The sequence below is a fragment of the Lissotriton helveticus genome, chromosome 12, assembly GCF_964261635.1.
Source record: "Lissotriton helveticus chromosome 12, aLisHel1.1, whole genome shotgun sequence".
Lineage (NCBI taxonomy): Eukaryota > Metazoa > Chordata > Amphibia > Caudata > Salamandridae > Lissotriton > Lissotriton helveticus.
The window spans coordinates 459,362,561-459,374,750 of record NC_136073.1 but is presented as its reverse complement, the minus strand read 5'-3'; positions in this window follow the sequence as shown (position 1 = coordinate 459,374,750).

Genomic DNA, 12,190 nt, shown 5'->3' with positions numbered 1-12,190 from the left:
TCGTGCGGCCTGTAGACTCTCCTCCCACTCTGTGCCACTGCCTCCCTCTGACACCTCCCAGCAGGTGGCACTGTCGGTGTGTCCCTCCGCCTGGTCCGCGCCTCTGTCTCCTCCAGATTCAGATGATGATGCTGTGAGCAAGGAGAAGAATTAAAACATATCAGTCACCTGTACACATCAGACATATCAGCTGCAAATCATATGGCCTCTTTCGTCAACATGGCATGCATCATGAGTCACATGACACATAACTCTTCATAATGACAATTCTACTTGTGGAGAAATGTCAGAGACACACAGCTCAATGTAAGGTAGGAGACAAGGTATAGGCAAGGAAAATACTTGTATGAGAGACACAATCATGATCCACTGCCTGACAACAGGATAGCTGATGATGCATAACAGTTCATTACCCAACCCTGCCACCCAAATCAAGACCTGGTCATGTTTGATTAGCTTTGACTCTGTGCCACATTAGAAAAGTCCTGGGCAAACTGCCATGTGATGCCGTCCTGGGACCTGAAACAAGTCTTCCATCACCTCACACTGCCATCACCGCTTTGTACATCCAAAGTCACATTGTGTGGCAAACCATCAATACCATGTACAAAGAACATGCCACAGATGGAGAGAATATGCACACACGCACTGCCCAGTGTGAGTATGCAGAAGTCCAAAATATAGCACATGTACATTGTGCACCTGCAGCTAACACAAGATAATTAGAAAGTGTACCATGGACAAAGGCCACTGAGGCTGACTTGTGCACAAAACACTTGTTGAGACTCAAGAACAGTGCCACAATATGAAGAAGGGCAGACATAGTGCACATGTGGTGCTACATTTAAGGTACGAACAGGTGTGACATACCCCCCTACAACATGAAGATGTGCAAAGGAAGATGCAACTTGAGACACTGCACCATAGGAGTACATGTCAAAAACAAGCATTAGCCAAAGCAAACCTCTACTGTGGAGTAGGGCAAGGCATGTAAAGAAGCAGCTGCTGACAGAGGGACAATCGAATTCCAATGCATGAACTGCCTGTCTGACTACACCACTCAAACTATGGGAGTGTGACCATGCCGTAGAGCTCTTCAGGTACCATTTCTCACACACATGACTACAAACAGACATGTACCTACCCCCTTCGTGCTGCTGTCCCTCCTGCAACTGCCTATGGAGGTCTGGGAACACCACTTCCAGGACCCGGAGCATGTTGGGGGTGAGTTGCCGGCTGCCGCCATGCCGGCGTGGAGCTTCCAGCTTCAGCTGGACTCGGGCGATGCGGCGGCTCCAGCACCGGATGTCCTGCCACCTCTTCTTTATGTTTCGAAGCCTCCTGCGAGGCCCCCCCTCTCTCCGGACAGCCCTGGCGATGTCCACCCAGATTTCACCCTTCTCATAGGCAGATACCTGTCACAAATGTAAAGTTACAGAACATCAGTATACCTGGTGCATGTTCCCAAGACACCCATATGTCCACAAAATACATGATGACAATAGGGCAACGTATGGCACACACATTAGCATCATTGTCCAGGAGTATGTGGCCTGTGTGCTAACAAAACTGCTTAGCATTACATTGTAAATCTACAGATTACATGAGGGCTGTAAAACACTCTTTGAGCATGACACTCACTGAACAAGACATGCTATATCTGGGTGCAATGCAGCACGTGACATGCTGTCACACACCACACTACAACAAATAACTCTCTTCTAACAACACTGTGCACCCTGGCACTCACTCACAACAACATTGCATCTATCCAGTATTACTACACAGTGGCTATGATGTCACACACACAACAGGTGCACACTCCAAGGTATTGCACACATCACTCACCTGATCCCCTGGTCTCCCATACAGCTTGCTGAAGTTGGGCAGGAGGGCATCCAGAAGGGCCTTGTTCTCACCATCAGTGAATGCAGGTGCCCTCTCCATGTTCAGCTAATCAGGGCCAGAGGATTCAGAGACAGCAGCTGTGGTTAGCACACCAATGTTGTGCAGGCAAGTGCCCTCCCACAGCCACATGCTGCCTTATATCTGTGCTGCAGAGGGTCTGTGAGTCCAAGGAGTAGTGTGTGATAGGCCACCATAATTTGCATCCTATGTTCCATCCAATCACATCACACCTAAGCCCATTACACACATATGCATGGTTTGAAAATAGAGCCAGAGCTGAACAACAACTTTCGCAACATTGTATACTTTTTCCTAACTGAATCTTCCAGGACACCTGTAGGAGTGTAAAAAACTCCGTATCCATGACAACCTGGTTGCATTTGGAACAGTACACTGTTTCCTTAGTTGTTCCCTATGAAATTTTAAAAATCCACACACAAGTACGGTGACATTGCCATTGCTACACATTGAATGGTGTAACGATGCGTACACAGGCCCGTACCATTGGGGTACGCTCAGCTCGCGTAGAGCCTAAAGGCATAGGGAAACGATGCGTACACAGGCCCGTACCATTGGGGTACGCTCAGCTCGCGTAGAGCCTAAAGGCGATAGGGAAACGATGCGTACACAGGCCCGTACCATTGGGGTACGCTCAGCTCGCGTAGAGCCTAAAGGCATAGGGAAACGATGCGTACACAGGCCCGTACCATTGGGGTACGCTCAGCTCGCGGTGAGCCTAAAGGCGATAGGGAAACGATGCGTACACAGGCCCGTACCATTGGGGTACGCTCAGCTCGCGTAGAGCCTAAAGGCGATAGGGAAACGATGCGTACACAGGCCCGTACCATTGGGGTACGCTCAGCTCGCGTAGAGCCTAAAGGCGATAGGGAAACGATGCGTACACAGGCCCGTACCATTGGGGTACGCTCAGCTCGCGTAGAGCCTAAAGGCGATAGGGAAACGATGCGTACACAGGCCCGTACCATTGGGGTACGCTCAGCTCGCGTAGAGCCTAAAGGCATAGGGAAACGATGCGTACACAGGCCCGTACCATTGGGGTACGCTCAGCTCGCGTAGAGCCTAAAGGCGATAGGGAAACGATGCGTACACAGGCCCGTACCATTGGGGTACGCTCAGCTCGCGTAGAGCCTAAAGGCGATAGGGAAACGATGCGTACACAGGCCCGTACCATTGAGGGTACGCTCAGCTCGCGTAGAGCCTAAAGGCATAGGGAAACGATGCGTACACAGGCCCGTACCATTGGGGTACGCTCAGCTCGCGTAGAGCCTAAAGGCGATAGGGAAACGATGCGTACACAGGCCCGTACCATTGGGGTACGCTCAGCTCGCGTAGAGCCTAAAGGCGATAGGGAAACGATGCGTACACAGGCCCCTACCATTGGGGTACATTGAGTCAGACATGGTCAAGTGAACGATTGTGTAGGCTGCGTCCCTGTCCACCTTCATGTCACCATTGGCAGAGTCACACTAGGAAATCACACAGCAGGGATGTAGTCTACACTCATGTCAACCATGTGGATGCATACATCAGCATGGCACACATACATCAGTATGTGCCAGGTTTGGCAGACATTGAAGAAGCACAGGGATTGTGACCGTGTGCCTCAGTTGATGTGTAAATAGCTTGCACAACATGTCATCATTCATGATGCACATGTGCATCACATGCATTCAACAATTTCAACACGATTGACGTCTGCAACATGTAGCGTGGCACATGAACACTCGAATGGGCCACAATTCAGTACAGGGAACTGCCACATGATGACAGGAACATGCCCACTGTCACAGAGGTGTCATAGCCGCACAGCATGACCCTGTGTGACCACGTCATGTGTGTGCCTTGTGCTACATTGTGCATGCTGTTAGCATATGCCATGAAGAGGTCAGTAAAGTATTACTCACCTCAGAATATCCACACATGTCATCCTGGACATGGCAATTTCCGTAATACCGTACACTTCATTTCCATCTTCAGTCCTGCTGATTGCTAGCTAGGACACGAGACCTACCCTAACGCTGCTCGGCGGCTCGCTGTGCTGAGGCGCGCTTTCTGGCTGCATTTTAGCGGCGCTTTTTAACATTCCTTTTGACTATTTGTGTTGAAGCCTAAATTGATTTTCCCTTGTTTTTAGATTATCCCCACTCACCTGCACCATAATTGTGCCCTCCACCGCGCTTTTGCGGGTCCCGGTTCCTGTGGGCGGGCTGTGTGTGGAGGAGTGCTTTGTGGCGGCCATCTTAGGTGAGGGGTGTGCGCTCCAGTGGCTCAGGCGACGGACTCCTCTTAAGGGAGGTAACCTAGAGGCTCGGTCTTTCCATCTTCAGTCCTGCTGATTGCTAGCTAGGACACGAGACCTACCCTAACGCTGCTCGGCGGCTCGCTGTGCTGAGGCGCGCTTTCTGGCTGCATTTTAGCGGCGCTTTTTAACATTCCTTTTGACTATTTGTGTTGAAGCCTAAATTGATTTTCCCTTGTTTTTAGATTATCCCCACTCACCTGCACCATAATTGTGCCCTCCACCGCGCTTTTGCGGGTCCCGGTTCCTGTGGGCGGGCTGTGTGTGGAGGAGTGCTTTGTGGCGGCCATCTTAGGTGAGGGGTGTGCGCTCCAGTGGCTCAGGCGACGGACTCCTCTTAAGGGAGTCATGCTTACGCGCAGCGGTTACGCGCAGAGGATACGCCGGATCACCGCCGGAGTCACGCCAGAGTCCAGCCCGTCTGCGCCCGTCAGCATCCCGGAGGCGGGCGGGGCGGCGGCCAGGACTCTTCCATCTTCTGACTCCGGTAGAGAGTCGTCTTGGCTTCACTATACATCTGGTGAGCTCCGCTCTCTTTGCCCTTTTCCCCCCCCTCATGGAGGCTGCCGGACCGTCTATCCTGGTCGGTATCGGGGTAAGTGCTGCTGCCCTGGATGCGGCTGGCGTCCGAGCCGTGCTGTGTCCTCTGCCCCCAGTACACCTAACGTGCATGCTGGCCACCTGTGCATGCTGCTTAACACCAGATCTCTTGCTAGACATGCGCAGGAGATTTTCGACCTTCTAGAGTTGGAGAGGCCCCTCTGTCTCATGTTGACTGAGACGTGGCTGGGGGAGTTTTCCAACCCCGATGTGGCAGCGGCTATCCCTCCTGGCTATAGTATATACAGGCAGGACAGACCCAGGGGTAGAGGTGGAGGAGTGGCCCTGGTGGTGCAGGAAAGCGTGGTTTGCTCCATCTTGCCGATTGATGACATCCGGGGCTCTGAGTCCCTGGCTTTCTCCATCTCCCTGGCCCCGCACCACTCCTTTAAGGGTTTGTTGGTGTACAGACCACCTGGCCCTTTGGGCACTTTTCTCGAAGATATGGAGTCTGTCCTATCTGGGTTGGCGTTGAAAGCAGCTCAGTGTATTGTTGCGGGAGACTTTAACCTTCATATGGATATACCTTCAGACCCGGATACCATCAAACTCCTGGAGGCCACCGCCCCCTTGGGTTTAACGCCATTTCTCGTGGGGCCCACCCATGTGAAGGGGCACACCTTGGATCAGGTTTTTTCGACCGCCCCCCTTGAGGTGAAGGAGATAATTCCGGTGTTGTGGTCCGATCATTGGTTGGCCAAATTTTTGGTCAAGGGTGTGATGAGACCTGTCAATATGGGGTCTCAGCAACAGCGACGCGCCCACCGGGCCTACCACTCGGTAACACCAGCAATGCTAGCGCAGGCGGCTCTTGAGCACCCGTGCTTGTGCACGGGGGATCTTGAGAAGGACCTGGAAGCCCTGCAGGGCTGGTTAATGGATAGACTTAATGATCTTGCCCCAGTGATCGCCCCCCGTTCCACGATGAAACGGGTTTCGGCCCCGTGGTTTACGGCGACACTGGCGTCGGCCCGGCAGTCCTGTAGGGCGGCGGAAAGAGCCTGGCGTGCCCAATACGATCCGGAGGCTAAACTGTTGTATAGATCTACGGTGAAGGCCTACCAACGGGACATTCGTGCTGGAAAAAGGGTTTACCTTGCTGGGAGAATTGAGGCTGCCGCTAACTCCTGCAAGGAAATATTTTCCATAGTGAGGGAATTTACAGCCCCTCGCTCGAATGTCGTCCATGATATGCCCCCTAAGTCTTGGGCGGCGGACCTTGCCAAGTTCTTTACGGACAAGATTAAGCTTATCCAGGATTCCCTTCACCTGGTGGCGCCTGCGGGTGCAACCTGGATAGGGGAGGACCTCCACCTTGCCGCCTCATCTGGCCCACTGTTGGCAGCTTTTCCCCCCCTGTCGGCCGCTGAGTCGTTAGGACTCTTGGGCGCTCTTAAATCTGGCTCGCCCCTGGACCCTTGTCCGGCAAAGTTTCTTGCGAGAATGGCGGAAGTCCTAAATCCTCTGGTCAACCCGCTGCTCAACCTTTCATTGAGCCAGGGCCTGGTCCCATCAGCCTGGAAGCAGGCTATGGTGATCCCCTTATTGAAAAAGCCTGGACTTGATCCGGAGGCATTGGTCAATTATCGACCAATTTCACTCCTGCCTGCCTTGATGAAAATCTTGGAGAAGCACATTCAAATGGTGCTCTCCAATTTTTTGGAAGGGCATGAGCTTTTGCATCCGTCCCAGTCAGGCTTCCGCCCTAGTCTCAGTACCGAGACCGCACTTCTGGAGGTGTCAGAAGACATCAAAGGAGTTTTGGACTCCGGAGGCAGGGCCATGCTGGTCATGTTGGACCTGTCGGCGGCATTTGACACCGTCCCCCATGAACGCCTGCTCTCGAGACTTTTCGAGATAGGCCTCAGGGGGACGGTGCTCAGCTGGTTTTCTTCATTTCTAGCCGACCGCCGACAAACGGTCTGGACCACGCCGGATTCTGCTGTGATGCCGCCACTGGGTGTTGGGGTCCCTCAGGGCTCTATTTTGAGCCCGACCCTCTTTAACATCTTCATGACCCCTTTGGCGGCTCTGGCGGAGTCTTGCGGGGCCCGGATCGTGTCCTACGCCGACGACACTCAGCTCCTCTTCTCCTGTGAGAGGGGAGGAGATTTTAATGGGGAGAGCATCCGGGAGTGCCTTGGGGCTGTTTTCAGATGGTTTAATCTGGGTGGCCTCAAGTGCAACCCCGAGAAATCTGAGGTGCTCTTCTTTGGGTGTACGTCTGAGCCTGACTGGCATGACTGGTGGCCTATAGACATGTCTCCCCCTTCTGCTCCATCTGCAGTGGCCAAGAATCTGGGTGTCAAGATGGACAAGGGTCTGTCAATGAGAGCCCAGATTCTGGGAGTGACGGGCACCTGCTTTGGTCTCCTGAAGGTATTAAGAAAGTTTCTACCCCTGTTATCGGAAGAACACCGGAAACTGACTGTGCAGGCTCTGATCGGGTCCAGGTTGGACTATGCCAACGTCCTATACCTGGGCCTGCCGGAGTATCTGCTACAGCGCCTTCAGGTGACACAAAATGCGGCGGCGAGAGCCATTTATGGTCTTAATAGGCGAGCTAGGGCGTCATGCCTCTTGCAGGCCTTGCACTGGCTGCCTATTCGTAAGCGCATTATCTTTAAGACGCTGACTCTGACCTATAAGGCCCTACACTCTGGAGGTGCGAAGTACCTCCAAAGGAGAGTGTCCTTTTATCAACCGGCACGGGCACTTAGATCAGAGTCACAGTTTCTGGCAGTTGTACCGCGTATTCAAAAAGCCCGCATTGGGGGTCGCTCCTTTGGTCTGCGTGCCCCCCAGCTGTGGAATGCTCTGCCACTGACACTTCGTGGTGCCACGAGTTTACTGGCTTTCAGGAAAGGTCTTAAAACCTGGCTGTTTACTTTATAGGTTTCTTTTTCTGTTTATCACATCTTCGTTCTGCTTTGTTGTCGTGTTGTGTTACCTATTGTAGGTCTCGCTGTGAAAGCGCCAGGATACTCTTTTTGAGTCGCTGTGCGCTATAAAAATAAAATGTAACATAACATAACATAACTTGTGTGTTGGTGTGTAATTCCTCTGGCTCTGCAAGTATCCTTGGCGTTGTGTCTGCCCTGATGACGTTATCTGAGTAGTCATATGTCACCTCTGCGTCCACACGTCAGGTCCTCTGTTTGTTTCTCAACACCAACGCAGGTCCGGTCTAAGTTAAAGCTTACACATTTTGTACCCTAAATCATTGTACTAACACTTCAGAACATTTACCTTTTATTGTCATACTCAAGACCGTGCCAATAGGGATGTCACTTACAAAGCCTGTGAGGAATGAAAAGGCCTCATGTTGGTGAGTGACCCTCACCGTCTGTGTCTCCACGGTTTTCACGTCAGGCACAACAACAAGAGCTGCTCCAATTGCGGGGAGCTGACATATGAATCCAGGTGTGATATGTCCCACAAGCCACTTAGACTCCAGCAGTTGGCACAGCAGCACAATAGCTCATGGTTGGGATGTAGGACCAGTGCATGTGTGTGGGTGTGGAGACATGTGAGCCCCTCATTAGTACATCATTCCCCAGGCGACACTCGTCAGGTAAACAACAAAAGTCAGAGATGTGTAATTGCATTGACAAATAACCATGATGCAAGTGCAATGCTGCATGGGATTAGGGTGACGGCGACCACACGGCTCCATCAGAACAGCAGCCATCGTAGCCAGCACCACGACCTACGGTCCCAGCCCTGCATGTGACACAGGAGGAGTAACTGCACTTCCTCATGTCCATGATGTCCTTCACCCCGGCCAGTGACTCTGCATCAGCTTCTGGCCCACCGTACCCGTCAGGGGGCAGTTGCGCCTCAGTTGATATGCCCCTGACGCCATCATTCGCTGAGTGACGGACGCAGGCGGTGCATACGTCCCAGAACCGCTGTGACAGACATGATCGGAATGTTCATCCAGGTCCCCGCTGGTGCAACTCACAACCTCACTGCCAGATCTCCCCCAGGTGTCAGCCGTGGCGCCATTCTGGGGTGGTGCTGGCCCCGATAACACACACTGTACGGCTCCGCCGTGGTAACTGTGTGGCAGAACACCGCTCTTAATGCTGCATGGGAATGTAAACATCAATGAGCTGGCCACACCTCATTACAATTGGCGCTAATGAGTATTGGGAGGGTCAAGAAGACCCACTGGCACGTGAGTGTCAGTCCCAACACCACAGGACAGGTGGACTGGGGGATGCGAGTGTTGTGGACACCTAGCCAGACACAGGTGATGTCTCAACTCAAAAGATGTATTTGGATGATTTGGCAACGTTCAGTGTAGTGTTTATGTGGGCGGTTGTAACCCTGGCCCTTCATCTCCCTGTTGTTGCGGTGAGGACCAACTTGTCACTCAGGTCCTTCAACTACACTAACGCTACGCTGAGCCTCTGCAGGCCTATCTTGATGAGAGTACTGTATGTATTTTTGCAAGCTTGTACAGCCACGCAGCATGTTTGTCTGTACATAGGCACGTTGTCAGACCCCCACTGCCCTACCCGGACTGACCATGTTCCCTGTCCTACCACCCCATCCCAGGAAGCATCTGCATGCAGCCCTCAAAACCACAGAACACATTCACGTTACCTACGCTGTAGAGGGTATCCAAGAGGTACAGGCACTACGCAAAGATGTCATCATCCTCCCTGACTCTGGGAGTGATGTTTAGCTACTTGACATGCATCTTTGCCTGCTACCCACACTCTCTGTGGGATATGTTTGTGTAACAGCTGCCAGTGTATGCGTTGTAGGTACAGCCAAAACGTGGCCACGCCCTTGTCGGATGCCAATCAACAACACTACTTTTGTTCTGGGGTGGGCTGGATAGCCACCACTCACTGGTCAGATCAATGACACCCAGGGAGGCTAATTAGTCCTAAGCTATGTATGTATAGAAATGTGACACTTTGCTACTGCCTACTGTTCCTTACAGATATTGGTTTACAAAAGGTAAGTAACTAGTCCTTGAAAGTACTGTGCATCTGCTGTAGGAGCATATATGTTGTGTCCTTGCTGTGATGGCAGGGTGACTAATGTACACACACCATGCCACGTGTGTAAATGACCCGTTCACATGTGTGATGGCATTACAGACCGTCAGTGACAAATGTAATTATCATGCTGTATGATGATGGTCATGTAATTGTCACTGAAAGTACACACCGCGACATGACTAAGGCTGAACAGTGCAAATGATTGCACATGTGGTGTGTGTGTGTATTGCAGTCTGCCCTCTGGGTGTGCAGACAACCTCCTACTGACATTGACATGACGTGTCTCACTGACATGATACATTGTCATGGTCACTTAGACCTGTACATCTGAAGGCTTGTATGCATGTCACATCCATTCCACACACTACAGGTATTTACCTTCGCCACGGAGGAGTGTGTGGGAGCTGGCATCTGTGTGTATCCCACACCACACTCCAAATTGTCTACATCATTTGAAGAGGTGTTGCTTGTGCCATGTACATTGTTATAGTCTTAGTCAGACAGTTGTAGACATTTCCTTAAAATTGTGTCTTGCAGGGCACCCCCTCTGGAAAGGCCGTTGCCTGACTTGGAAGCCATGAGGGAGCGCAACTGCATCCGTCGATATCGCTTCGGCCGACAGTTGATCAAGGACCTGACGGGCAGGCTTGAGGCTCACCTACAACCACGCCACAGGTATCCAAGTGCACTGACACCCAAGGTGAAGGTGATGGCAGCCCTCCATTTCTTTGCCACAGGTACCTTCCAATTTACCATAGCTGATGTGGGAGGGATGTCTCAGACCATGTTTAGCCGGGTATTGAGTGATGTTTTGGGAGCAATGTTGCTCCACCTTGATGATTTCATTACATTCCCTACTCCAGAAGAGTTGACAGATGTCAAGGGGCAATTCTATGGCCTGGGCCGTATGCCACATGTAATTGGTGCAATTGATGGTACACATGTTACTCTTGTCCCACCACAGGCTCAGGAGCAAGCGTATCGCAACAGGAAACACTACCACTCGATAAATGCCCTGGTGGTGTGTCTTGCCAACATGATTATCTCACATGTTTGTGCACGTTATCCAGGATCGTGCCACGATGCTTTCATCATGAGGCGTAGCAGGGTACCACAGATGATGCTGCAGCTGCACAACCACCGGGCATGTCTAGTTGGTGAGTATACACTGTGAGCTCTGTATGTCAGTATGTCACAACTTCATGATCTGCATCATATGATTGACTCTTGTACATGTTGTCAAATTGCAGGAGACGCTGGATATCCAAACATGCCGTGGCTAATGACTCCGCTACGCAACCCCAGGACAGCTGCAGACCAGCGTTACAACAATGCACATGTGAAGACCAGGCAGGTGATCGAACGGACCTTTGGACTCCTGAAGAGCCGCTTCAGGTGCCTGGACAAGACAGGCGGAGCCCTCCAATACAGCCCACGCAAGGTGTGTGACATCTTCACCGTGTGCTGCATGCTACACAACATGGCAGTGGAGAAGGCTGTGCCACTCTACCTGGATCCTGATGAGCTGGAACATCCGCCCGTTGAGGATGAAGGCCTTGGCCAGGATGCCAGTGATGAGGAGGGTGAAGATGATATCCGCGGTCACCTCATCCGCAACTTCTTTTCATGATGGTGAGTCCTTTCATCTTTTCAGTAAAAGATGGACTATAGAGTAGCATGGGTAGCATGCTATGTATGCAACAGACTGTAAGCAAGATCCATTGGATGTGTGTTGTGCTGTGTCACATGTTCAGTTGGAATGCTACACACATACGTGCTATGAGTGCACTCGGAATGTACAGGTGTCATACTACATCTGGCTATTCAACAGACATTGTCAAAATGACATTATACCGACCGTGACCCCTTGTGTGCCACTCTCATCCACAGCTCGCCCTGCCTGTTGTCCGTTGGGGTACATCGTGGTCATCCTGCTACTGCTCATTATGATTGCACTGTCAGCCACATCAACGGAGCATGCTTGAACATGTGGAGGAGTCAATTTGGGTAAGGACTCATATGAGGCTGTTTAGCATTGGTATGTGTAGAAATGTGTGGTACATGTTCATGTGCATGTGGTGTCATCTTGCATACATGCTACTCCATTATGTACCTCATGACATGTATGGCCACTCCCATGACAGGATAGTCACCCCTTCTGTCATCTGTTGTACTTTGATACTCTGGTGAATGCATCAATGTGTGGAGACATTGCCACAGCAACATTGCACATACCATGGCATGACATTGTGTCAGAGGTCACAACCACGGACTCTGTGGGGGATTGCAGCCTCACTGTGTGCATTAGAATGTGACTGGATCCTCACCTCCAGCTTGTGGGCCA